Source organism: Puma concolor, chromosome B1 (assembly GCF_028749965.1).
Source record: "Puma concolor isolate L17-30 chromosome B1, mPumCon1.1.hap2, whole genome shotgun sequence".
Taxonomy (NCBI): Eukaryota; Metazoa; Chordata; class Mammalia; order Carnivora; family Felidae; genus Puma; species Puma concolor.
This window is the reverse complement of record NC_141670.1, coordinates 202,102,675-202,128,717: the sequence shown is the minus strand read 5'-3', so window position 1 is coordinate 202,128,717 and position 26,043 is coordinate 202,102,675. Positions and strand designations below refer to the sequence as shown.

The 26,043-nt window shown below is 40.4% G+C and overlaps 1 protein-coding gene and 1 long non-coding RNA gene across 8 annotated transcripts in view; one reads left to right on the top strand and one right to left on the bottom strand.

Annotated features, from left to right (window-relative positions):
- Positions 1 to 26,043, bottom strand: part of STK32B (serine/threonine kinase 32B) — a 393,997-nt gene that overhangs the window by 172,904 nt on the left and 195,050 nt on the right. The window lies entirely within an intron of this gene.
- LOC147582123 (uncharacterized) lies at positions 7,474 to 8,491 on the top strand. The gene is made up of 2 exons (XR_015249850.1): positions 7,474 to 8,073; positions 8,343 to 8,491. It is a non-coding gene; the product is annotated as an uncharacterized LOC147582123 (long non-coding RNA).

Sequence of the window (26,043 nt, the reverse complement as noted above, 5' to 3'; positions counted from 1 at the left end):
GGAGTTTGGTGAGTTCTTTACAGATTTTGGATACTAACCCTTTGTCCAATATGTCATTTGCAAACATCTTTTCCCATTCCGTTGGTTGCCTTTTAGTCATGTTGATTGTTCCCTTTGCAGTGCAGAACCTTTTTCTCTTCATGAGGTCCCAATAGTTCATTTTTGCTTTTAATTCCCTTGCCTTTGGGGATGTGTCAAGTAAGAAATTGCTACGGCTGAGGTCAGAGAGGTTTTTTCCTGCTTTCTCCTCTAGGGTTTTGATGGTTTTCTGTCTCACATTCAGGTCCTTTATCCATTTTGAGTTTATTTTTGTGAATGGTGTGAGAAAGTGGTCTAGTTTCATTCTTCTGCATGTTGCTGTCCAGCTCTCCCAGCACCATTTGTTAAAGAGACTGTCTTTTTTCCATTGGATATTCTTTCCTGCTTTGTCAAAGACTAGTTGGCCATACTTTTGTGGGTCCAATTCTGGGGTTTCTATTCTATTCCATTGGTCTCTGTATCTGTTTTTGTGCCAAAACTAGTCTGTCTTGATGATTACAGCTTTGTAGTAGAGGCTAAAGTCTGGGATTGTGATGCCTCCCACTTTGGTTTTCTTCTTCAATATTACTTTGGCAATTCGGGGTCTTTTGTGCTTCCATACAAATTTTAGGATTGCTGGTTCTAGCTGCAAAAAGAATGCTGGTGCAATTTTGATTGGGATTGCACTGAATGTTTAGATAGCTTTGGATAGTATTGACATTTCAACAATATTTATTCTTCTATGCGCCAAATACGGGAGCCCCCAAATATATAAAACAATTAATCACAAACATAAGCAACCTTATTTATAAGAATGTGGTAACTATAGGGGACTTTAATACCCATCTTACAACAATGGATAGATCATCTAGACACAGGACCAATAAAGAAACAAGGGCCCTGAATGATACATTGGATCAGATGGACTTGACAGATATATTTAGAACTCTGGATCCCAAAGCAACAGAATATACTTTCTTCTCAAGTGCACATGGAACAATCTCCATGATAGATCACATACTGAGTCACAAACCAGCCCTTCATAAGTATAGAAGAATTGAGATCATAGCATCAACGCTTTCCGACCACAATGCTATGAAACTTGAAATCAACCACAGGAAAAAGTCTGGAAAAACTCCAAAAGCATGGAGGTTAAAGAACACCCTACTAAAGAATGAATGGGTCAACCAGGCAATTAGAGAAGAAATTAAAAAATATATGGAAACAAAAGAAAATGAAAATACAACAATCCAAACGCTTTGGGATGCAGCGAAGGCCGTCCTGAGAGGAAAATACATTGCAATCCAGGCCTATCTCAAGAAACAAGAAAAATCCCAAATACAAAATCTAACAGCACACCTAGAGGAACTAGAAGCAGAACAGCAAAGAAACCCCAAACCCAGAAGAAGAAGAGAAATAATAAAGATCAGAGCAGAAATAAACAATATAGAATCTAAAAAAACTGTAGAGCAGATCAATGAAACCAAGAGTTGGTTTTCTGAAAACATAAACAAAATTGATAAACCTCTAGCCAGGCTTCTCAAAAAGAAAAGGGAGATAAAAATCATGAATTAAAATGGTATTATAACAACCAAACCCTCAGAAATATAAGCAATTATCAGGGAATACTATGAAAAATTATATGCCAACAAACTGGACAACCTGGAAGAAATGGACAAATTCCTAAGCACCCACACACTTCCAAAACTCAAACAGGAAGAAATAGAAAACTTGAACAGACCCATAACCAGAAAAGAAATTGAATCAGTTATCAAAAATCTCCCAACAAATAAGAGTCCAGGACCAGATGGCTTCCATGGGGAATTCTACCAGACGTTTAAGGCAGAGATAATACCTATCCTTCTCAAGCTGTTCCAAAAATTAGAAAGGGAAGGAAAACTTCCAGACTCATTCTATGAAGCCAGCATTACTTGGATTCCTAAACCAGACAGAGACCCAGCAAAAAAAGAGAACTATAGGCCAATATCCCTGATGAATATGGATGCAAAAATTCTCAATAAGATACTAGCAAATTGAATTCAACAGCATATAAAAAGAATTATTCACCATGATCAAGTGGGATTCATTCCTGGGATGCAGGGCTGGTTTAACATTCGCAAATCAATCAATGTGATACATCACATTAATAAAAGAAAAGAACCATATGATCCTGTCAAGCGATGCAGAAAAAGCATTTGACAAAATTCAGCATCCTTTCTTAATAAAAACCCTTGAGAAAGTCGGGATAGAAGGAACATACTTAAACATCATAAAAGCCATTTTCGAAAAGCCCACAGCTAATATCATCCTCAATGGGGAAAAACTGAGAGCTTCCCCCCTGAGATCAGGAACACAACAAGGATATCCACTCTCACCGCTGTTGTCTAACACAGTTCTGGAAGTTCTAGCATCAGCAATCAGACAACAAAAGGAAATCAAAGGCATCAAAATTGGCAAAGATTAAGTCAAGCTTTCACTTTTTGCAGATGACATGATATTATACACGGAAAACCCCACAGACTCCACCAAAAGTCTGCTAGAACTGATATATGAATTCAGCAATGTCACAGGATACAAAATCAATATACAGAAATCAATTGCATTCTTATACACTAACAATGAAGCAACAGAAAGACAAATAAAGAAACTGATCCCATTCACAATTGCACCAAGAATCATAAAATACCTAGGAATAAACCTAACCAAAGATGTAAAAGATCTGTATGCTGAAAACTATAGAAAGCTTATGAAGGAAATTGAAGAAGATATAAAGAAATGGAAAAACATTCCGTGCTCATGGATTGGCAGTTAAATGTATTTTAAAAGTTGTCTCTGAGACTCACTAATTGATCCACGGGTTATAAATGAGTTTGTTGTTTAACTTCCAAGTGTTTGAGATTTTCCTTTTGTGTTTTTTATTGATTTTTGGTTTGATTCCATTACAATCAAATTATATTCAAAATGATTGTAATTCTTTTTCATTGCCCTAAGTATAGTTTATCTTGGTAAATTTTCCATGAGTGCTTGAAAAAAAAGCATATTTTGCTGTTGTTAGTGGTTGAATGTTCTATGTACATCAATTGGATTCTGCTGATTAAATGTTTTGTTCATATCTTCTATGTCCTTCCTGATTTTTGAAAGGGAGTTATAGTAAGAGGGATGTGGAAGTCCCCAACTATAATTATAGATTTGTCCATTTCTCCTTCCAGCTACATAAGATTTTGTTTCGTGTTTTCTGAGTTTCTGTTGTTTGGTGCATACATATTTAAGTTTGTCATGTATTCATGCTGGATTGATTCTTTTATGCTTATGTCAGGCTCCTCCTTGACGCAAAAAAAAATTCTTTGCTCTAAAGTCTACTTTATCAAATGTTAACATAGTCATTCTTTCTTTTTTAATTAATGTTTGCCAGGTACATCTTTTGCCATGCTTTTACTTTCAACCAACCTTTGCTGTATTTAAAATGAGTTTCTTTAAAACAGCAGATGGTTGAATTGTGTTTTATTATGCACTCTGTCATCCTTTTCATTTTCAGTGGTGTACTTCAACTATTGACAATTAAGGTAATTATTGAGATGTTCGTGCTTAAGTCTACATTTTTGTTTTCGGGTTACTTCTGGTTCTTGTTTACCTTTTTTCTTGCTTACCCGTGGCTTACTTGAACATTTTAAATATTTCATCTTTACTTATATGTATGGTTTTAAAGAATGTACCTCTTTGCATAGTTTCTTACCGGTCGCTCTGGCTAGTATAATATACATACATAACTTCTCACAGTCTACTGTTATCATAATTTTACTACTTCGGTGTAGGGTAGAAACCTCACACTTTCCTTTGAGGCTCCTTTACCTTACCCATTTTAAATATCATTGTCTTGAGTATCAGATGGTGTTGTAATTTTTGCTATAATCACCAAATATGATTTATAAAACTCCTGAGGAAAAGGATAACCTATTATACACACCCATATTTCTGCATTATTAACTCTTCCTGGTGCTCAAAAATTCTTTTATCATTTCCTTTTTGTTTGGAGAATTTCTTAAGCTAACCCTTAAGGGCATGACTGCTCATTAACAATTATTTTGGTTTTACTCCATCTGAAAAAGTCTTTCTTCCCCTCTCATTCCTGAAAGACAGCTTTATTGGTTATAGAATTGGCAGTGACCATTTTTTCCTTTCTTCACTTGAACAAACTTGTGCCACTTCCCTCTCCCCTCCACGGTTCCAGAGGACCAACCTGCTGACACTCTGATCAGTGCTTCCCTATAGGTAATATGACATTGTTCTCTCACTGCTCTCAAGATTTTTTCTTTGTCTTAGTTTCAGAAATTCATGATGTGCCTTGGTGTGGGTTTCTCTGTGTTTATCCTATTTGGAGGTTCTCACAGTTTCATTGTTTAGGTCATTTGTCAAATTTTGGAAAAAATCAGCCATTTTTTCTTCAATTATTCTTTCAGGCAGATTCTCTTTCCCATTTCCTTCTGGAACCTTGTCTTTTTCTTCTTTAAAAAACATTGTTTGAGTCTACTTTCTCTCTGATGTCCAGATTGGGTGAATTCTACTGATTTGTCCTCGAGTTCAGGGATTCTAATCTCTGACACCTTGAGTCCACCCAGTGACTTTGTAATTTGTGTTACTGTATTTTTTAGTTCTATAATTTATTTTGGTCCTTTTTCATGACTTCTGTTTCCTAGCTAAGACTTTCTATTTTACTTTTCATTTGTTTCAAGAGAATTTGTCATTGATTGCTGAAGCATTTTTATGAAGGCTGCTTTAATATCCTTATCTAATAATGTCAACATCTGATTCATCTCACCTTTGGCATAATTTGATTGTCTTTCTTATTCAAGTTGTAATTTTCCTGGTTCTTGGTACAATGGGAGAATTCCGATTGTATCATGGGCATGTCGCCTTATACTTGTCATCTTTTACTAGGAGACTCTGGGTTGTATTTAAATATTTTATTCTGGGAGATCGTCACCCTGTTTAGATTTAGCATGCAGGCGGGTCTTGGTATTCTTTTTCAGACTGTGATTCCAGTGACATTTTGGTTTTCAGAGCCTTTGCAATGTTTGGGTCTGCCTGATTCATCTGATGCTGCTGGGGTTCCCATGGTTCCTTGCTGTGGTTCCTGAGGGGATAGAAGGAGCTTCTCTAGACCAGAAACTGGGTGTCTCTTGGTGAGGGAGGGAACCTTGGGCCCACAAAGATAAAGAGACTTACTGGACCAGACTACCTGCTGCTCCCAGCAGTTTGGTCCTTCTCCTCCAGGGATGAGTCTCAGGCCTTGCAGTGAAGGAAAGCACCTCTCCTGGCCACTTATCTTAGTGGGGCTTCTGATTGGTGATTGATTCCTCCTCACCAGTTCTGCTGTGGTTACTGTGTATATTTAGCCCAGGAGGGAAATGAGCCTGGAATGCCTGCTGTTTCTAGGTTGGAGGTCAGGAGACAGAGTCTGGGTCACCTTGTTCATTGGATGAGGAACAAAAGACATTCTGCTGCTGTGCTGTTCCTTTTCCCTGGCTCCCAAACCAGTTTTCCTTCTTCTTAACACTTTTCAGAGATATCTTTTAATTATCTTCTATTATTCCAAGGACTTATAGTTGTACTTAGTCCTTGCTAAGTGGGAATAAATGAGTCTATGCCATTTTATCTGGACCAGAAGTCTTGACTTTTATACTTTTAAATGGAATTTTTTGTTTGTACTTATGTTCAATCAAAGACATACCAGAAAGCACATAGCAGTGCTATCTGTTAATAGCCCAAATTTGGAAACCACCTATAGAATTTTCATAGTAAAATAACTGTGGCATGTCCACATGATAGCACACTACTCAGCAATAAAAATGCACAAAATACATTTTGCTGCACAAAATACAGAATGCTGCTTGTTAAAGCAGCAATATGGGTGAATTTTTCAACGTAGTGTTAAACAAAAAAAGCCAGAGACTGAACAGAACATGCTTTGTGCTTCCATTTTATATAAAGTGCACAAAACGGATAGAAGTTGTCTATGCTTTGGATGTCAGGCTAATGGTGCCCTTGGGAAAGGGCCAGCGAGGTTGAGGGCTGTAAGAAGGGCTCCCACAATGCCAGTAATATCTCGTTCATGATCTGAATGCTGGTTACATGAATGTGTTCAATTAATCAAGCTGTACATTTACAATAGGTGCAATTATATATAGATTTCCCTAAAACATTTAAACAAATTATATGTCTGCTGGAAACTATAGGTTTTAATAGGTAAAGCATATAATAGATTCCCCAACCAGCACTGAGCTGGGAAAGAAGCTCTAGCTTGGGAGCTATTATGAACTCCACTGGCTCTTTGGATTTCAGTTCCTTTATGTGTAAAGCTATTGTCAGTTTAAACAGACTCCCTGAGAGCCTGATCCCAGCCAGGCACTGTGCTGGGTGCTTTCTGTACCACACTAGTCCCCGTAACATGGCTGCAAAGAAGATGTAGCCGATTGTCATCATTTGTGGTCCTTATGAAGTTGCTGTCAACATGGAATTAACGAATACCAAAGCACTGCTTCTACAGAGTTAGGTTCCTGTGAGCCTCTGGCCACAACATTCTCAGCAACCAATCAATTCATAACCATGTTTTTGTGAGTTTCTGTTTAAAGATACCTTTCAAATATGTATCATTCATTAACATTGAACTCACAGCCAAGCCCACCATACCTCATGCCTGAATGACACTTCTCTAACACAGGCAACACTCTGTCAGTCCTATCTTAACCTTCTTGTGATTACGAACACTGGACAGCATTGCAGCACTAGGCTGGGGGCCATTTAAAATAACAACAGCAACAATAAAAAGCATACACCTGTGAAAAGTGTGGCCCAAAGGAGACTCCAAGAAGGACACTTGTTGACAGTATGGAAGCTGACACAAAGCAGAGTGTCCCCTTGTTAAACCTCAGCTGGGAACTTGCATGCCAGGTTGACTCAATTTTTTTTTCTTTCTGTTCATATCCATGAAGGACCATGAAAGTGCCATAAATATGGGTTTGGGGGTTTCAAATAAATTTTAGTGAGTAGGCAGATTTGCAAATACAGGATCCATGAATAATGAGGATTGCCTGTATTCTCATCCACACTTTACACAGGCAAAAATTCAGGGTCAAATTTCTTCAGACACGGACCCAGTAAGTGGCAGAGTATGTTCCTTCCACAAGACAAGCGCAAGGTACTGTCCTGTCTCAGACGTTCTCTTGCCTTTCTGAACTCAGTAACTCCTAGGGTAGAGGGGCAGCCCTTCCCTCCTCTGAGTTCCAAAAGCAGTGATAAGGACATGATCACATTAACTGAGCACTTGTCATGTGCTGGCTTCTGTGCTAAGTGCTGTTTGAGTACTGACTCATTTAATCTCACACCCACCTTTGTGAGTCAGTTCTGTTGACATCACTACTGTAAATATGCACAGAGTGGGTAGTCAGTGTGGCCGCTGTCACCCAACTTGTAAGAGAAAGTTCTAGGATCCTATCACAGGCAGCTCAAGCCTTTGGCAGGTGCACTGCACACACAACCTTAGTACCTAATCCTAACCTCTACTGTTCACGCAACATGCTGTGTGGAAGTTACCTATTTGATTCTCTGCTTTCCTCCAAAAGACCGTGAGTTCACTAAAAACATTAGCCTTATTTTATTCCTCTCTGTGTCCCCGCCGCCTGGCCCAGATGCTAACATGCACCAGGAGGTCAGCAAGTAATTAGCAGATAAATAACCAAAGAGATGAACCAATGCACCTCCACCTCCGCCTTCCTGGTACCCAGCACAGGGCCTGGCACACAGGGGTTGTTCAACAAATATTTGCTCAAGAGGATGGTCAACATTTTCCACGAGCAGCATTACTTTCCAGCAAGAGAGGATACTACGTTCTCCAGTGCTTCTGTCCACCAGCTCTAGGCGGGCGACAGTGCCAGCCCCTCCTCTGAGCTGTGACAGGATGCCTCCTGGCTCTGAAAGAGTCCAGCTAATTAGACTCGTGTCTGCCAACAGAGAGAGTGGTCAAATACTGAGAGGAAACTGTTAGCAGAGAAGAGGAGGGTAAGGAGGCGGGGGGGACGGGGAATCAGCAATTTGTTAGAGGCAATGAAAAGGATCGCGTTATGCCTTCCGCTAAATTACTGCGTGTACTAATTGTATATGCACGAGTAATTGTTGGTGCTGCTCATTTACATTTGATTATTATATTTGTAGTTTTTAATTGCATTTGAATATGTGTGCTGCTAATACCGTCAGGATCATCATTAGCTGTCAGCAATCCTCAGTGCTGGTTCTGCTAATGAAATGCACATCTGCTACATTTTATCCAGATAACGCGCTGGCGAGAGCAGTGAGGAGAACAATACAATGACTACCACTCTGAGCGTCTACCATGTTTGGGGAGCTGTCCTAGGTGCTGATTCATAACAAACAGTGAGGCATGTTAAGCACGATAAAATCGAGGTTTATTCCTAGCTTGGTTCTTTACTACTGTGTGATTTTTTTTTTAAGAAACGGAACCACTCTGATCCTCAATTTCATCCTGTGTAAAAACGCATACTTGGCATAATTACTGTGAAAGTTGACAACAGGTTCAAGAGTCTGATGCACGGCAGGCCCCTAAGGAATGGTGACTTAGTACTCTCATTTATCCAGAAACCTGTGTTTCCACTGGAGCCAGCGTTGCTAAGGGCCTCATCAGCACTCACCCAAGAAGCCATAAGTTGTTAACCGATCTCACTGCTTCTTTCCTCTCTCCTCCACCTGAGCCACAGAGGCTCTAACAAATAAATCTGGAAGCATGTCTTTTCCATGTTCACAGGCTGTTGATGGCTCTCTGCAGCCTGCAGGGCAGAGTCTTCCTGTGCAGGGCCAGGCTGCAGTGATGGAGGCCAGGACACAGACCCCCCACAGAGGACAGCACTCTCCCCTCTAACTGCTGTCTGCCACCAACCATCAGCTGTTTTTAGAATTGCCTCAGCTAAAAAGAGCTGCTTTAACCAAAGTCACCCCTGCTGGGGGAGCCCACAACCACTGACGGGCCAAAGCGTGGGCATAAAATCCTGGCCCTGTCACCCCCAACTCGGGATATACCTCCGAAGAGCTGACCAGCTTCAGAATGCCCAGGGGGTCACATGAGGCTTCATTAGGACTGCACCCAAGCCAGATGCTCCTCTGTTCAGCCCTTTCTTTTCTTTCTTTTTCTTTCTTTCTTTCTTTCTTTCTTTCTTTCTTTCTTTCTTTCTTTCTTTCTTTCTTTCTTTCTTTCTTTCTTTCTTTCCCTTCCTTCCTTCCTTCCTTCCTTCCTTCCTTCCTTCCTTCCTTCCATCTGCTCCCCTCCCCAGAAGCTGATCCCCAGGGCATTCCCTAATCAGGTGCTCCCTAATAAAGCTCCCCCTTGCTAATTTCTACCTCAGACTCCGTGACCTAAGAAACAACTTGCAACACAGACTACCTCTCTTGACTTGTGCACCACCTCGGCTGTCTGACATGTGTGAAACATCTTTCCTTCCAAATAAGCCATTTGCTTCCCCAACTCTCTGCTGTTACATCATAACAGTCACCCGTACCAGAGGCCCCTTGAAACTTGGCAGCCTCGGGGTGCCTGGGTGGCTCAGTCGGTTGAGCGTCTGACTTCGGCTCAGGTCATGATCTCACTGTTCGTGAGTTCGAGCCCCACGTCGGGTTCTGCACTGTCAGCTCAGAACCTGGAGCCTGCTTCAGATTCTGTGTCTCCCTCTCTCTCTGCCCCTCCCCCGCTCACACTCCATCTGTCCGTCTCTCTCTCTCACACACACACACAAGTAAATAAACACTATTAAATAAAAAAAGAAAGAAAGAAACTTGGCAGCCTAGAGAGCTCCAACTTCTCCAATAGCTTCAGAACGAACGGTACCTCCTCTGAGAAGCCTCTCCTGATTGTCCCAGGCAGAGTTAAGTTCTGAGTCTGGAAGGCCTGTTTACGTCTCTGTACAGTGTTGATTGCACTATATATATTTTTAATTTTTAAAAAAAATGTTTTATTTTTGAGAGAGAGAGAGAGATAGAGCACAAGCGGTGGAGGGGCAGAGAGAGAGGGAGACACAGAATCCAAAGCAGGCTTCAGGCTCTGAGCTGTCAGCACAGAGCCCAACGCAGGGCTCGAACCCACAAACCATGAGATCAGGACTTGAGCCAAAGCAGGACGCTCAACTAACTGAGTCCCCCAGGCACCCTGAAGCTTACACTCTAAATAAGGTAGACAGTCAGTAAAAAGATGAAACTAAATATGTCTTTATTAGGTGCTATAGGGAAAAATTTAAGGGGTGTGTGCAGAATTTTGGGGTTGCTGTTTTAGCTGGGGTGGCCAGGCAAGGTCTCCTTGAGAAGGTGCCATCTAAGTGAAAACCTGAAGGAAGGGGGGGGGGGAACCCCTGCAAACAACTGAGAGAAGAGCATTCTAGAAAGAAGGCACAGCAAGTGCAAATGCCCTGCAGCAGGCATGTGCTTATCATGCCTGAGGAACAGAAGCCAGCAAGCCTGGAAGAGACTGAGCAAAATGGAAGATGAGCCGGAGCGACCACAGGGCCAGAGCATGCTGGGGTTTGCGGAGCACTGCAGGGAATTTGGCTTTAGCTCGTTGGGTGGCGAGCAGAGGAGAAACGTGACTTGGCTGAGGTCTTAATGGGATTGCTCTGCACACTGCACTGGGAATGGACCGACACGGGCCAGGGAAGAATCAGGACAAACAGGCAGGAGGCTGTGACAACCACCGAGGGGAGAGATGATGGTGGTTTGGATGATGGGAGCTGGGAGGCAGTGAGAAGTGACTGGACTCTGGACATCATAAAGAGAAAGACACGGTTTCCTATGGATTGGGTGTGGGGTGAGAAAGAAAAGAATCAAGGATAAGCCTGACATGTGGGGCCTCAGATGGGGGAGTCAAGGCTACCTCTATTGAGAGAAAGGTGCCTTCAAAAGAAACTGTTCCAGTAGAAGTTCAAGAATTTATCTTATATGTGTAAAGTTTGAGACAGGAAACCAGGAGGGGGCGGGGAGGCAAGTTCTGTAAGCCTGGCTAGCATACAGAAGCTAGTAAAACAGACACAAATCAACAACACTTACTGAGAGCTGGGTGTGTGTCGTGCACTGTTCAAATTACACAATTCTCCCCAAACCTGCAAGGAACAAACTATGACTCTTCCAAAGTGCGAGGAGGAAACTGAGACTCAGCAAGGTTACATAACCTGCCTGAGGTCACACAGCAGGTAAATGGCAAACCAGGACTTGAGCCCAGCATTGTACAGCCTGTACTTTTCACCCTGAAGCTCTGATACTTGTCAATAATGTCACCATTTTTGTTTTTCTTCTCTGACTCCATCCTCTCCACGCCAATAACTACAGTTATTAAGCACTAACTATGCTGTGGCACTGCTCTAAGTGCTTCCTATTTAGTATTCTCAGTGAACTCATCCGTAGGCACAGAGACGCAAAGTAAATTAGCACAGTCACACAGCCAATACAGAGGAACGGGTATTTGAACTCAAAGTCTGACCCCTTGGCCCACATTCGTCCTCATTTTATATATATATATATATATATATATATATATATATATATATATATATATATATATATATATATATTTTTTTTTTTTTTTTTTTTTATATGAAATTTATTGTCAAATTGGTTTCCATACAACACCCAGTATTCACCAACAGGTGCCCTCCTCAATGCCCGTCACCCACTTTCCCCTCCCCCCCACCCCTCATCAACCCTCAGTTTATTCTCAGTTGTTTAAGAGCCTCTTATGGTTTGGCTCTCTCCCTCTCTAACTCTTTCCCCTTCCCCTCCCCCATGGTCTTCTGTTAGGTTTCTCAGGATCCACATAAGAGTGAAAACATATGGTCTCTGTCTTTCTCTGCCTGACTTATTTCACTTAGCATAACACTCTCCAGTTCATCCACGTTGCTACAAAAGGCCAGATTGCATTCTTTCTCATTGCTACGTAGTATTCCATTGTGTATACAAACCACAATTTCTTTATCCATTCGTCAGTTGATGGACATTTAGGCTCTTTCCATAATTTGACTATTGTTGAAAGTGCTGCTATAAACACTGGGGTACAAGTGCCCCTATGCATCAGCATTCCTGTGTCCCTTGGGTAGATTCCTAGCAGTGCTATTGCTGGGTCAATGACATGGGAGCCACTGAAGGATTCTGAGAAGAAGACTGACATGATATGAGGTAAAAAGGTCCCATTGGCTACTGTGTTGACAAGAGACTGCAGGAGGCCATGGACAGAAGTAGGGAGACCACTAAAGGCTGAGGTGATGGTGCCTAGAAGAGAATGGTTATGGTGGACTGGAGAGGAGCTGCATGTTCTGGGCAGCACCTGGCATTCGTTCACTTGCTCATTCATTCATTCACTCACTCATTCCTTGGGTGTCTGCTTTGGGCCATTCATAGAGGCAGTTCCATTCCCTCCTGCATGAGGCTCCGTACTAGCAGCCGAGGATTGAGTGGGGTAAAGACAGGCACAACCCGCACCCTCACGGGTCTTACCACCTCACCAGGAAGGAGACAGGAAACTAACGACTACATGCATGCATTTGAAGGAGGTCAGGTTCAATGGGGCATGCATCAGGGGAGCCAATCCACTGTGTGTCCAAATTGAGTTCAGCTAACATATGGCCTGTAGGAACCCAATGAGAGAGTCACTCACTCAGGGGACAGCATGTCCGAAGGTAAAATTAGAAAAGTGGTGAACAAGCACTCAGACAGCAGCTGGGCCGCCAGAGAATTTGCGGTAATCTAAGTCTGCACTGAAGGACACCTGCTGGAGGATTTGGTGGAGAGGTGGGAAAGAAGGGTGGGGTCAGAAGGAGGGCCCCTGATGGACGCTCACCATGGGTCCACGCTTCTATGTATCAAACTCCTTCCTGCTCCATGCCCCCCACTTCCCTAGAAAACCTCAAGTCCTCCTCCTGGAAGTCCAAGTATGGACACTCTGTCAATAGTATTCAGTCTGCAAAACTTTCTGTCAATTGAATTTCACAAAGGACAAGTTTGCGAGGTGAACCATCGGCAAATTCCTGGGTGTTCCCAGGGGTGGCACGTTCTCTCTCTGGCTCCGTGACTACACCTAAAACACGGATGGGAGGCCTAATGAGATCAAGTGTCATCTCCAGAGCTCAAAGTCTCCAGTTTTCTTCCTCTAATCCAGAGTAATAGACAACTGCAGTAACATTCACATACCACATGACACTGGGGCTCACAACATCCTCACACGCCTTACGTACCATGCATACGACACTCCTTTCAACAACACCCTATGATGTACAAATTTCCCAGGAGACATGAACACACGTGTCTGCCATGGATGAGAATATTCACAACAGCTCCAAGTTATAAGCAACCCAAGTTCCATCAGTAGTAGAATCATTAAACAAATAATCATACAAAAGAACAGTTCGCAGCAGTGGAAAAGAACTGTGATATGACAGGTGAATCTCAAAGACATTATGTTTAGAGAAAAAAGCAAACAAAAGAATATGTATCCCATGATTCTATCATATAAGTGTAAAAAAGAGGACACACAAACATCTAATGATACAGACTGGGAAAGCAATAACCTCTTAGTGGGGTATTGACTGGAAAGGAACTTGAGGGAAACTTCTGGGATGGTGATAATGCTCCACATCTTTTCTCTAATTTTTTTTGTATTTATTTTTGAGAGAGAGAGAGAGGCAGAGAGGGAGACACAGAATCCAAAGCAGGCTCCAGGCTCCAAGCTGTGAGCACAGAGCCTGATGAGGGGCTCAAACACATGAACCGTGAGATCATGACCTGAACTGAAGTCAGACGCTTAACCGACTGAGCCTCCCAGATGTCCTACTCCACATGTTGATTTGGGTGATTGTCACTGAAGTACATACATATGTAAAAATTCATTCAGCTGTACGGTTAAGATTAATGTAGTTTGCTTTATGTCTGCTATCCCTTAATTTAAGAGTAAATTTTTTAAAAATTCTATAAGGTGATTATTAATTAACAGAAGGAGAAAAGCATATGATTGTAATGGTCTCAAAATAATACAAAACCTTTGCTGATGCAAGCTATTAATGTTGTCTTTTACACACCAAATCCCATTAGTTTTTCTACACACAATGACAACTTGATATGTAACAGACCTGCCCCCTCCCCAACCAACCCTGAACAGGCAATATTCCCTTGGTATATGATCCCAGAGAACTGTGTGCATTTTCCTCAGAGCTCTTACCTCAGTTTAAAGTAGCACACCATTATGCTGATTATTTAATTAATGTCAGTCTGCCCCACTGGGCTGTGAAATCTGGGATGACGTCTGATTTTACTCCCTGGGATCTCCAACCTCTTTACTCAGTGCCTACGGTGTGGAAGGTGCTCAATAAATATGTATTTAGTGAATGATGGCAACTAGGAATAAACTGAGAAGTCTATATATGGAACATTTAGCGAGGCTTGAACAAAACATTAAAGAAAAGCCAGGATCATAACACCCATTTCATTTCATGAGTCTTATCTTTTACCTTTATTTTTTGTAATCTTTAAAAAATGGGGAAAAATATGAAAAACTCTATCAAAGAACATAGCACATGTGAGGTCAGACGGCAAGACCCGACTCTGGTTAAGTCTACCGAAACCATATAGACCACATGCTGGCTACGCTTAAATTAAGCTCAATCTTAATAAGGAAATATTAACTAGAAAACCCCCAGATGTTTGGAAATGTAAAAATATACTTCTCAAAAATTCATGAGTCAAGTGGAAATTACCATGGAAATTATAAAGTAATTTGAACTGAATAATAATGAAAATATGACATATTAAAATTTGTGTGGGAAGAGTAGACTCAAGATGGTCACGCAGGAAGCTCCTGAACTCCCCCCTTCCCACGGACACAATACACCTAACACTACGTATGGAACAATTCCCTCTGAAGGGAACAAAGAAACTGATGAACAGAGCCCCCAGCACAAGGGGCAGACCAACATGGGTAGAAGAGGCAGAGATACAGTCATGCTAAGAAACAAAACCAAACCACAGGCCCAGAATTCCATGGCCACGAGGGATCTCAAAGGAATAGAACTTTCCCCAAGGAGCGAGAGATTCAAGATCCACAGTAGGCACCCCAACCCTTAGATCCTGCACAGGAGAGACAAGCCCCCACAACAGCTGGCTTTGAAAACCAGTGGGGAGAATGTCCAGGAAAACTATGGAACATAAGGAAAAGGAAAATCCTGTTCTTCAAGGGCTTGTGCAGAGATTCACTTGACCCAGAAACCAGTGCAAGTATCAAAAAGTACATAGGCTATAGGTGAAGGAGAAGTACCTACTAATCTTGAAGTGCCTGCTTAAGAGGAAGAAAGCAAGTGGGCCTCTCTCTGGGGACTGAGACTCCAGAAGCAGCCATTTTAGCTGCCATTTTTGTTATCTTGTGCCTTGCTGATCTCGGAGGTGGCAGATGCTATTCCAAATCCTCCCACTGCTAGTGCCCAGGAGTGCATCCTGTTGAGAGCCCTGCATGACCTTGTGCCTTGGCCAGGCCTTGCAGCCAACAGGATGATAACCCCACCCACCAGCATGCCCACAGCAGCCACAGCTGAGCCTTGAAGCCAGCTGGGTCATGGGCCACCCTTGCCCACCAGCATACCCACAGTACTTATGACTCCGTCACAACAGGAGGGTCCATGTGGCCCACACAAGAGACATGTTTGGAGCACCCTGCTCTGGTGGACAGAGGGGATAGTGCTTCTGGGCCCCATAGGACATCTCCTACATGAGACCACTCCTTCCAGATTAGAAGATGTAGCTAAACAGCTAACACACAAAAATACAGAGAGTCTGGCAAAATGAGGAGATAGAGGAATGTGTTCCAAACGAAAGAATAAAACAAAATCTCAGAAAAAGAAGTAAATGAAATGGAGATAAGCAATATACTCAGTAAAGAGTTCAAAGCAATGGTTGTGGAGATGCTTACTAAAGTTGTGACAAGAATGGATAAACAGAGTCAGAAGTTCAGACAAAGAGAAAACATAAAAAAGTACCAATCAGAGCTGAAAAATGTAACAATAGAAATGGGAATAAACAACAGATTAGATGATGCAGAAGAATGATCAGCAATCTGAAAGACAGGGTGGTGAAAATCATCTAAACTGAACAGCAAGAGAAATAAAAATTAAAAAAATAGATAGTTTGAAGGATTTCTGAGACAACATCAAGCACAGAACATTCACATTTAAGGGTCTCAGAAGGACAAGGAAGAGAAAGAAAGGGGCAGAAAACTTATTTGAAGAAATAATAGCTGAAAGCTTCCCTAACCTGGGTAAGGAAACAGACATCTGGGTCCAGGAAGCACAAAGATTCCCAAAAGAGATGAACCCAAAGAGATCCACGCCAAGACACATAATAATTAAAATGTCAAAAGTTAAAGATATGAAGAGAATATTAGAAGTTGCAAGATTCCCGTGATTCATTGTGGGAATCTATCCCCAAAACCAAGAGCACACTTTACACATTGTATGTTAGCCAATTTGACAATAAATTATATCAAATAAATAAATAAATAAATTCTAAAAAAAAAAGAAAGTCAGTGATTCTTAAGTAAATTCCATGGATTGAGTCCATAAATCTGAGTAAATATTTTGATTTCACACCACACACACACACACACACACACACACACACACAAAGCTGCAAAAGAAAAGCAAGTAGTTATGTATCAACCAACCCCATAAAACTGTCAGTTGATTTCTCAGCAGAAACTTTGTAGGCCAAAAGGGATATACATGATATACTCAAAGCGCGGGGGGAAAAAAAAAGGAAAAAAACAAGCAAGAATACACTACCTGGAAAAGCTAGAATTGAGAATTGCAAGGGACACAGAGTTTCCCAGACAAGCAAAAAGCTAAAGTACTTCATCATCACTAAACTGGCTTTATAAGAAATATTAAAAGTATGTCTTTAAGTAGAAAGGAAAATCCCATTATTAGAAATAAGAAAACATATGAAAGAAAAAATCTCACTGCGAAAGGTAAACATACAGTGAAGGTAGTGGTTCAACCACTTAGGAAGCTAATATGAAGGGTAAAAGCCAAAAAGTAGTAAAATCAACTATATCTACAATAATTAAGGAATGCACAAAATAAAAATATATAGAATATGACATCAAAAACATACAATATGGAGACAGTAAAAATGTAGTGCTTTTATAATGTGTCTGAACTTAAGTGATTTCTAACTTAAAATAGATTATTTGTTCTAGTGATTGTGTTAGATTAGTTGAGAAAGTACTGGACACCATTATTTAAGAACGATTTCAATTTCACAAAGGCAATTCAACTGTAAATACTATATTTGAAGTAATTTTTCTACATACGTAAAATTTGACAATAAATAAATACTGCTGTATAATATGTTGTTACATATGAATCTTACGATAATCACAAACCAAAAACCTATAACAGAAATACAAGAGAGAGAGAGAGAGAGACATCCAAACCTAACACTAAAGAAAGTGATCACATGATGAGGGATGAGAGCAAGAGAAGAAAAAAGGAACAGTAAAGAGCTACAAAAACAACCAGAAAACAATTAGCAAAATTGCAATAAATACATATCTATCAATAGTTAACCTTCAATGTAAACGGACTAAAGGCTCCAATCATGTGCCTTTGTGCATACAAAAGACTCACTTCAGATCTAAAGATACACACAGACTGAAGGTGAAGGGATGGAAATAAAATATTCCATGTAAATGGAAATGAAAAAAAAGAAAAGCTAGGGTAGCAATGCTTATAACAGACAAAAGAGAATTTAAAACAAAGACTGTAACAAGAGATAACAAAGGGCATTACATAATGATAAAGAGATCAATCCAAAAAGAGGATATAACAATTTCAAACATGTATGGACCCAATATAGAAGCACATAAATATGAGCAAATTTAATGAACACAAAGGGAGAAATAGTAATACAATAATAGTAAGGGATGTTAACACCCCATTTACATAATCTGGATATATATTCCAGACAGAAAACTGATAAAGATACATTGGCATTAAATGACACATTAGACCACACGGACTTAACAGATAAACACGTAACATTCCACCCCAAAACAGCAGAATACACATTCTTCTCAAGTTCACATGGAATATTCTTCAAGAGAGATCATTTGCTAAACCACAAAATAAGTATCAATAAATTTTAGGAAGGCTGAAATCATATCAAAGATCTTCTCAGACAACAATGATATGAAACTAGAAATTGATTACAAAAAAAAAAAAAACCTGGAAAAGGCACAAACATGTGATGACTATACAGCCAATGGGTCAACACAGAAATCAAAGAGGAATCCAAAAAATACCTGGAGACAAATGAAAGTGAAAACACAACATTCCAAAATCTGTGGGATACAGTTAAAAGCAGTTCTAAGAGGGATGCTTATAGCAATGCTTATAGCTCAACTAATAAGAAAAATCTCAAATAAACACTCTAAACTTACATCTAAAGGAACTAGAAAAAGAACAAACAAAACTCATAGGAAGAAGGAAGTAACAAGTATCAAAGTAGAAATACATGAAATAGAGACTAAAAGAAAAAAAAAAACAAGAAAAAAGATTAATGAAACCGAGAGCTGGTTAAAACAATAAACAAAACAATAAACACAATTGATAAACTGTTAGCCAGACTCATTAAGAAAAGAGAGGGCCCCAATAAATAAAATCATAAATAAAGAGAATTTACAACCAATACCACAGAAATATAAAGAATCATGAGGGTACTATGAACTATTGTATGCCAACAAACTGGGCCATCTAGAAAAAAATGGATAAATTGCTAAAAACATAAAATCTTCCAAGGGTAACTCAGGAAGAAATAGAAAATCTGAACAGACTGATTACTAGAAATGAAATTGAATTCGTAATTTAAAAAACTCCAAAAAACAAAAGTCCAGGGCCAGATGGCTTCACAAGTGAATTCTACCAAACATTTAATAAAGAGTTAATACCTATCCTCCTCAAATTATTCCAAAAACTTAAAGAGGAATGCTTACAAACTTATTCTATGAATCCAGCATTACCCCAATAACAAAACCAGACAAAGACACTATTAAAAAAAGGAAATTATAGCCAGTATCTCTAATGAATCCAGATGCAAAACTCTTCCTCAACAAAATATTAGCAAACTAAATTCAACAATACCTTAAAAGGATGACACACCATGATCAAGTGGGATTTGTTCCATTTATGCAAGGATGTTTCAGTATTTGCGAATCAAATAATGTGATTGCCACATTAAACAATAAAGGGTAAAAACTATATGACCATCTCAATAGATGAAGACAAAGCATTTGACTAAATTTAATAGCAATTTATGATAAAAACTCTCAACAAAGTGAGTTTAGAGGGAACTAAACATACTTCAACATAATAAAGGCCGGATATGACAAGCCCACAACTAACATCTTAATGGTGAACAGCTGAAAGCATGTTTTTCTAAGAAGGATGCCCACTCTTGCCACTTCATTCAACATAGTACTAGAAATCCTAGCCAGAGCAATTAGGCAAGGAAAAGAAATAAAAGACATCCAGATCAGAAAGGAAGAAGTAAAACTCACTGTTGTAGATGGCACAATTGTGTATGTAAAAAACCTAAAGCACCCACCAAAAACATATGAACAGGACACAAAATTAATATGCAGAAATCAGTTGCATTTCTATACACTAAGAATGAACTTAGAAAGAGAAATTGAGAAAACAGTTCCATTTACAATTGTATCACAAAGAATGGGATACCTAGGAATAAATTTAACCCAGGAGGAAAAGAACTGTATTCTGAAAACTATAAGACGTTGATGAAACAAATTGAAAATGATACAAACAAATGGAATGATACATAACGGTCCGTGGGTTAGAAGAATTAATATCGTTAAAATGTCCACACTACCCAAAGTAATCTACAGATTCAATGCAATTCCTTTCAAAATACCAATGGCATTTTTACAGGACTAGACCATATAATCACGACATTTGTACAGAACCACAAAAAGCCTAATTGGTAAAGTATTCTTGAGAAAGAAGATCAAAGTGGAGGTATCATGCTCCCAGATTTCAGACAATCCTACCAAGCTATAGTAATCAAAACAGTATGGGAGTGACACAAAAACAGACACAGAGATCAACAGAAGAGACAGCCCAGAAATAAACCCATGCTTATATGGTCAATTAATCTATGACAAAAGAGGCAATCATATACAATGGAGAATGATAGTCTCTTGAATAAATGGCGTTGGGAAAACAGGACAGCTACATGCTAAAGAATAAAACTGGACCACTTCCTTACACATATGCAAAAATTAAATCAAAATGAATTAGTGACTTAAATGTAAGATCCCAAATCATAAAACGCCTGGAAGAAAACTTGGGCAGTAATATCTTAGTGATTTTTTTGGTTCTATCTTCGTAGCTAAGGAGAGCAAAAGAAAAAATAAACAACTGGGATTACATTAAATGAAAAAGCTTTTGCACAGCAAAGGAAACAACCAACCAAATGAAAAAGCAATCTCCTGAACGGGAGAAAAAAAATTGCAAATGATACACTCAATAAGAGGTTAACATCCAAAATATATAAAGAACTCATATAACTCAATATAAAAAATCAATCTGATTCAAAAATGGGAAGAGGGCCTGAACAGACATTTTTCCACAAAAGATATGCAAATGGCCAACAGGCACAAAAAAAGATGCTCAACATCACTAATCATCAGGGAAATGCAAATCAAATCCATGGTGAGATATCTCACACTTGTCAGAATGACTCGTATCAAAAGGACAAGAAATAACAAGCGTTGACAAGGTTGTAGAGAAAAATGAACCCTTGTTCACTGTTGGCGGAAATGAAAATAGGTACAGCCACTGTGGGAAACAATATGTAGGCTCCTCAGAAAATTAAGACTAGAACAACCATACAATACACCAATTCTATTTCCAGGTATTTGTCCTCAGGAAATGAAAACACTAATTTAAAAAGACATATTCATCTCTATAATCACAGTGTTATTTAAAATAGCCAAGATATGGAAGCAACCTAAGTGTCCAGCAGTAGGTGTATAAATAAAGATGCTGTAGTATATATGTGCGAGGGAATATTACTCAGCCATGAAAAAGAATGAGATCTTGCCATTTACAACAATATGGACAGAGCTACAGAGTATTATACTAAGTGAAATAAGTTGGACAGAGAAAGACAAATACCATATGATCTCACTTATATGTGGAATCTAAAAACCAAAATGAACAAATGAAACAATATTCTGTTTAGAAGGTAGAGAATATTCTATATAGAATATAGAGAACAAACTGATGGCTGTCAGAAAGGAGAAGGTGGAAGAATGGATAAAATAGGCGAACGGTGGGGCGCCTGGGTGGCGCAGTCGGTTAAGCATCCGACTTCAGCCAGGTCACGATCTCGCGGTCCGTGAGTTCGAGCCCCGCGTCAGGCTCTGGGCGGATGGCTCGGAGCCTGGAGCCTGTTTCCGATTCTGTGTCTCCCTCTCTCTCTGCCCCTCCCCCGTTCATGCTCTGTCTCTCTCTGTCCCAAAAATAAAAAAAATAAAAAAATAAAAAGTTGAAAAAAAAAATAGGCGAACGGGATTAATAGGGTCAATCTTCCAGTTACGAAAATTCATGGTGATGTAATGCACAGCATAGGGAATATAGTCAATAAAACTGTCACAACTTTGTATAATGACAGATGGTAACTAGACTTATTGTAGTGACAATTTCATACTGTATATAAATACAGAATCACTATGTTGTATACCTGAAATGAATATAATATTATCAATTATTCTTCAATAAGAATAATAAAATTTGTGATTTAGATAAAGCAATGCTTAGAAGAAAATTACAGCCTTATGTGCATTGTTAGGGAAACAAATGCTAAAAATCAATGATACACTACACAGCTAAAGAAATCAGAAAAAGAGCATTAGAAGTCACAATTATGAAATAATTTTGTAAAAGGCAGAATCAGTGAAACAGAAACAAATGCCCAATATTAAAGACAAATGAAAATAAAAGTTAGTTTTTGGAAACCACATAAAATTGATAAACCTCTGGTAACATTTATTTTAGAAGTAGGAAAAAGACCCAAACAACATCAGGAATGAAAGAGGCATCCTTACAGATCCTACAGACACTAAAACTATCATAAAGAAGTTTCATAAATTAACTTGTGACAATAAATTTGAAAATCTTAGATGAATTTAAACTCTAGAGAAACATAGCTTACCAAAACTAATACATGAGGAAATAGAAAATCTGAGTAGTCCTATATCTATGAAAGAAATTATAAACATTTTGCCAGGTTCAGAGGATTCCAGATGAAAAAGCCTCTGCCCTTTCCCCAGAGAAATGCTCTGTCTCAAAAATAAATCTAGTCAGAGGAACAGGCTTAGTTCTATGAAGGCTTTCTTCAGACAGAGGTGGAGGGGAGGACACTCTAAGGCAGGGGGAACATAACCATCCAAGAAGCAACAGCAAGTGGATGAACCCTGTGCAGAGTCCTGGGTTCTCCAGAGGATTTCCAGGAGATAGCACTGGAAAAGGATGTTAAGACCAAATTTTGTAGATCCTGACAAGTTAGAGTGAAGAGCCTGTAATTATCTTGGTAGGTGTTTTGGAGCCCAGGAGCAGAACAAGAAATCCTTAGGAATACAAAGGTGGAAGTAGTGGCAGAAGGATTAAAAGAAGAAATGATTAGAGAGAAAGGGAAATGGTGACCAGGCATGAGGTTACAACAATTAGGGTGAGACAGAAAGAAACTAACATTAACTCAGATCCTAGTGAAAGCCAGGCAATATACCAGGCACTGCATTAGTCACGGCATGTAGCTCTCATACTGATTCTATGATATTACTGCCTCTGTTTTGCAGGTGGGGAGACCAAGTCATGGGCTAAAAATAGCTTGCTTAAGATCATACAGGTTTAGAAGTGGGACGACTGAGATTGGTATCCAGGGGTGACTCCGGCCCAGGTTCTTTCTCTTCATTCTTTTCTCCTCTCCTAAAAGTGAATGAGTGACATTAACAGCCTAGGGTAGATGGCGTGGGTAAGTATAACAGAGTGGACAGGCAGGAAAAGAGATCAGCGAAAGGGCTAGGGACAAAGGAAGACACAGGGCTGAAGGAGGTACACATCATCTACCTGCCCAGTATCATTCTCGGAGATGAAGTACAGCAGCACTGGTGGTTGTTACCATGGGTACAGAAGATGATCCAGCTTCTTCCAGTGGGAACAGATAATGGGACACTGTACCCATGAGTTCATTTTTCCTTTCTGTAAAATGAGGATTGGAGCTGCTTTCACAGGGTTCTTGTAAGGAGCAGAGACTCCTTGCCCAGCATGTCTAGTACAGGTCCCAGCACAAGGCAGACACTCACAAAATGGATCTATTGTGATCAATAATAACAGATGTCCAATAGGAATTTACGTCAGGGGAAAAGGGATAAAGGGCATTGACTCTGAGCATAGAAAAGCATCTCATCACAGAAACTCCTCCTTTCCTGTCCTGTTTCTGGAAGTGAAGAGGGAGCACTGCAGCCTACAGTCACCTGGGTTAGGCTTTGCCATAGACTGGTTGGAGATCTCCGGACTGAAGAAGTTCAAAGAGGATGAACTTGATAACATAATTCTTAAACATACCCACTTACAACTTGTATCCCCCCATGGACATCACCTACCCTCTGCATAACCTACTGAGAAGCAGCGAGGGAAGGATTATCAGTCTTATATCCTAGGTAAGGGAACCGGTGCTTATGTAAGGCTTGCCCTCTTATCAAATGTCACAAAACAAGTTAGTGGGAGAGCCAGGCTGAGAACTCAGGTGTTCAGACCCTGGGAAACAAGGCTGTTAACCTACCCCTGTGCTTGATATCTGGATCAAAGAAGAGTGAAACCATGCTGTGAGAATTATTTTGATAAACACTACGCCTATGATTTATTATGAGTTTTATGTTGCTTTGGGCTTTTGCTAGCCCCTGAAGATACAGATATATTTCCCCTTACTTCAATAGAATAACTGCCATCTTATCTTCTTGCAATTTTGTAATTAAATTTTCTTCTCACTTCCATTAAGCTGTAAGCTCCTTAAGAGCCAGAGCCACACTTAAGTGGTTCAACCACACTATGTCCCTGGTGTTCAATATAGGCTCTGACACACAGCATCCATTGAATAGTTTGCAAAGAAAGGAAAGAAAAAGGGAGAGAGGAAGGAAAATGGAAGGAGAGAAGGAACGAGGAAAGCAGAGTTGTTGGAGTTTGGGTTCTAGAAGCAGAATTCCTGAGTCTGAATCCCATTTCTCACCAATGGGAACCTTGGAAAGGCCACTTATCTGCCTAAAGAATCTAGACGTTCAGGGACCAACCTCCAACCAGCACTGTAGATGCGCTCCGCTGAATCTACCTTGCAGACGAGGGCACAGGCTCATGGGATTTTGGAACACACTGAGGTTTTATGGTGAGGCTGTGACGGAGCCTGGCTCCAAAGCCTTTGCTCCCCCATCTCAGCCTACAGCCTCCCCAGTTATGGTAGAAAACAGACAGACCCTTTCCCTATTAACTGCACTTGGGGGAGGCAGGTTTTCCAAGGTGACCAAACCTCCAGTGACAGAGCTGACAGCAGAATATTTGGGACACTATAAAGGCACCACTCAATTTAACATGAAAGTCTTCAGTGACTCATTTTAGGAAGAAGGCCAAGTACTTGCTTCTATCAGCTGGGATTAGGAAAAGGAATCAGAGTAGGACAGTCCTGCGAGCAAAATGATAGCACACGAAATACTGATGCCTTTATTCCTGACCATGGGCAAGAAACACAGCATTCGTTCATTCCGATCCATCCTTTGAAAGTGAATAATGAGGCTGAGAAGTCTTCGAATGTGACGATGACACCTGCTTCTTTCACCCTTCCCATCAATTACAATAAGACATCTTTTAATGAGCTCTACTATACGGAAGTTTCATATAAATTAGAAACAACACTCGCCTCTGGCTCCTTACTTCTGAATAAACCATGCTCTTTGCTGCCTGAGACATCTCACATATCACAGTGAATGGATCACGGACTTGGAAGCTCCCAGTTGAACTCTAATTCGGAGAAGGATGAGTCATTCATTTGCTTATTCATTACTGGTCTCTGCTCTCAAGGAGCTCAGAAACTGGTGGAAGTTTCGGATAGGTAAGCCAGTAGTTTTTAGAAGGTGTGGCGAGTGACCTGATAGAGGCGAACCTAGGGGACTCTGAGAGTTCAGTGGAAGCAACAATGAAAACAAGAGTTAGTGGGGTTGGGGTGGGCAGTCAGGGAGGTCTTCCTGGAGGAAGTGAGGGACAGATGAACACGAGTGGACTAGGAAAAGAAACAGACCAAAAGAGACTCTTACATACAGAGAACAATCTGAGGGTTGATGCGGGGAGGGTGGGGGAGAGGGGAAAATGGGTGATGGGCATTGAGGAGGGCACCTGTTGGGATGAGCACTGGGTGTTGTACGTACGTGATGAACCACGGGAATCTGCCCCCAAAACCAAGAGCACACTTTACACACTGTATGTTAGCCAATTTGACAATAAATTATATATTTTTTTAAAAAGTTAAAGTGGGCACCTGGGTGGCTCCGTCGGTTAAGCATCAACTTCGGCTCAGGTCATGATCTCACAGCTCATGAGTTCGAGCCCCGCGCCGGGCTCTGTGCTGTCAGCTCGGAGCCTGGAGCCTGCTTTGGATTCTGTGTCTCCCTCTCTCTCTGCCTCTCCCCTGCTCGCTCGCTCTCTCTCTCTCTCAAAAATAAATAAAACGTTAAAAAATAATAATAAATAAAAAAGTTAAAGAAACAGAGGGCAAGGCATTTCAGGTGGAGGAGGAACACACTGAAAGGCAAGAATTTGAGCCTCGTTACCCTGGAGGATATGCGTGGGGAAGGGTTGCAGCTGAGGAGAACTGCAACGACCA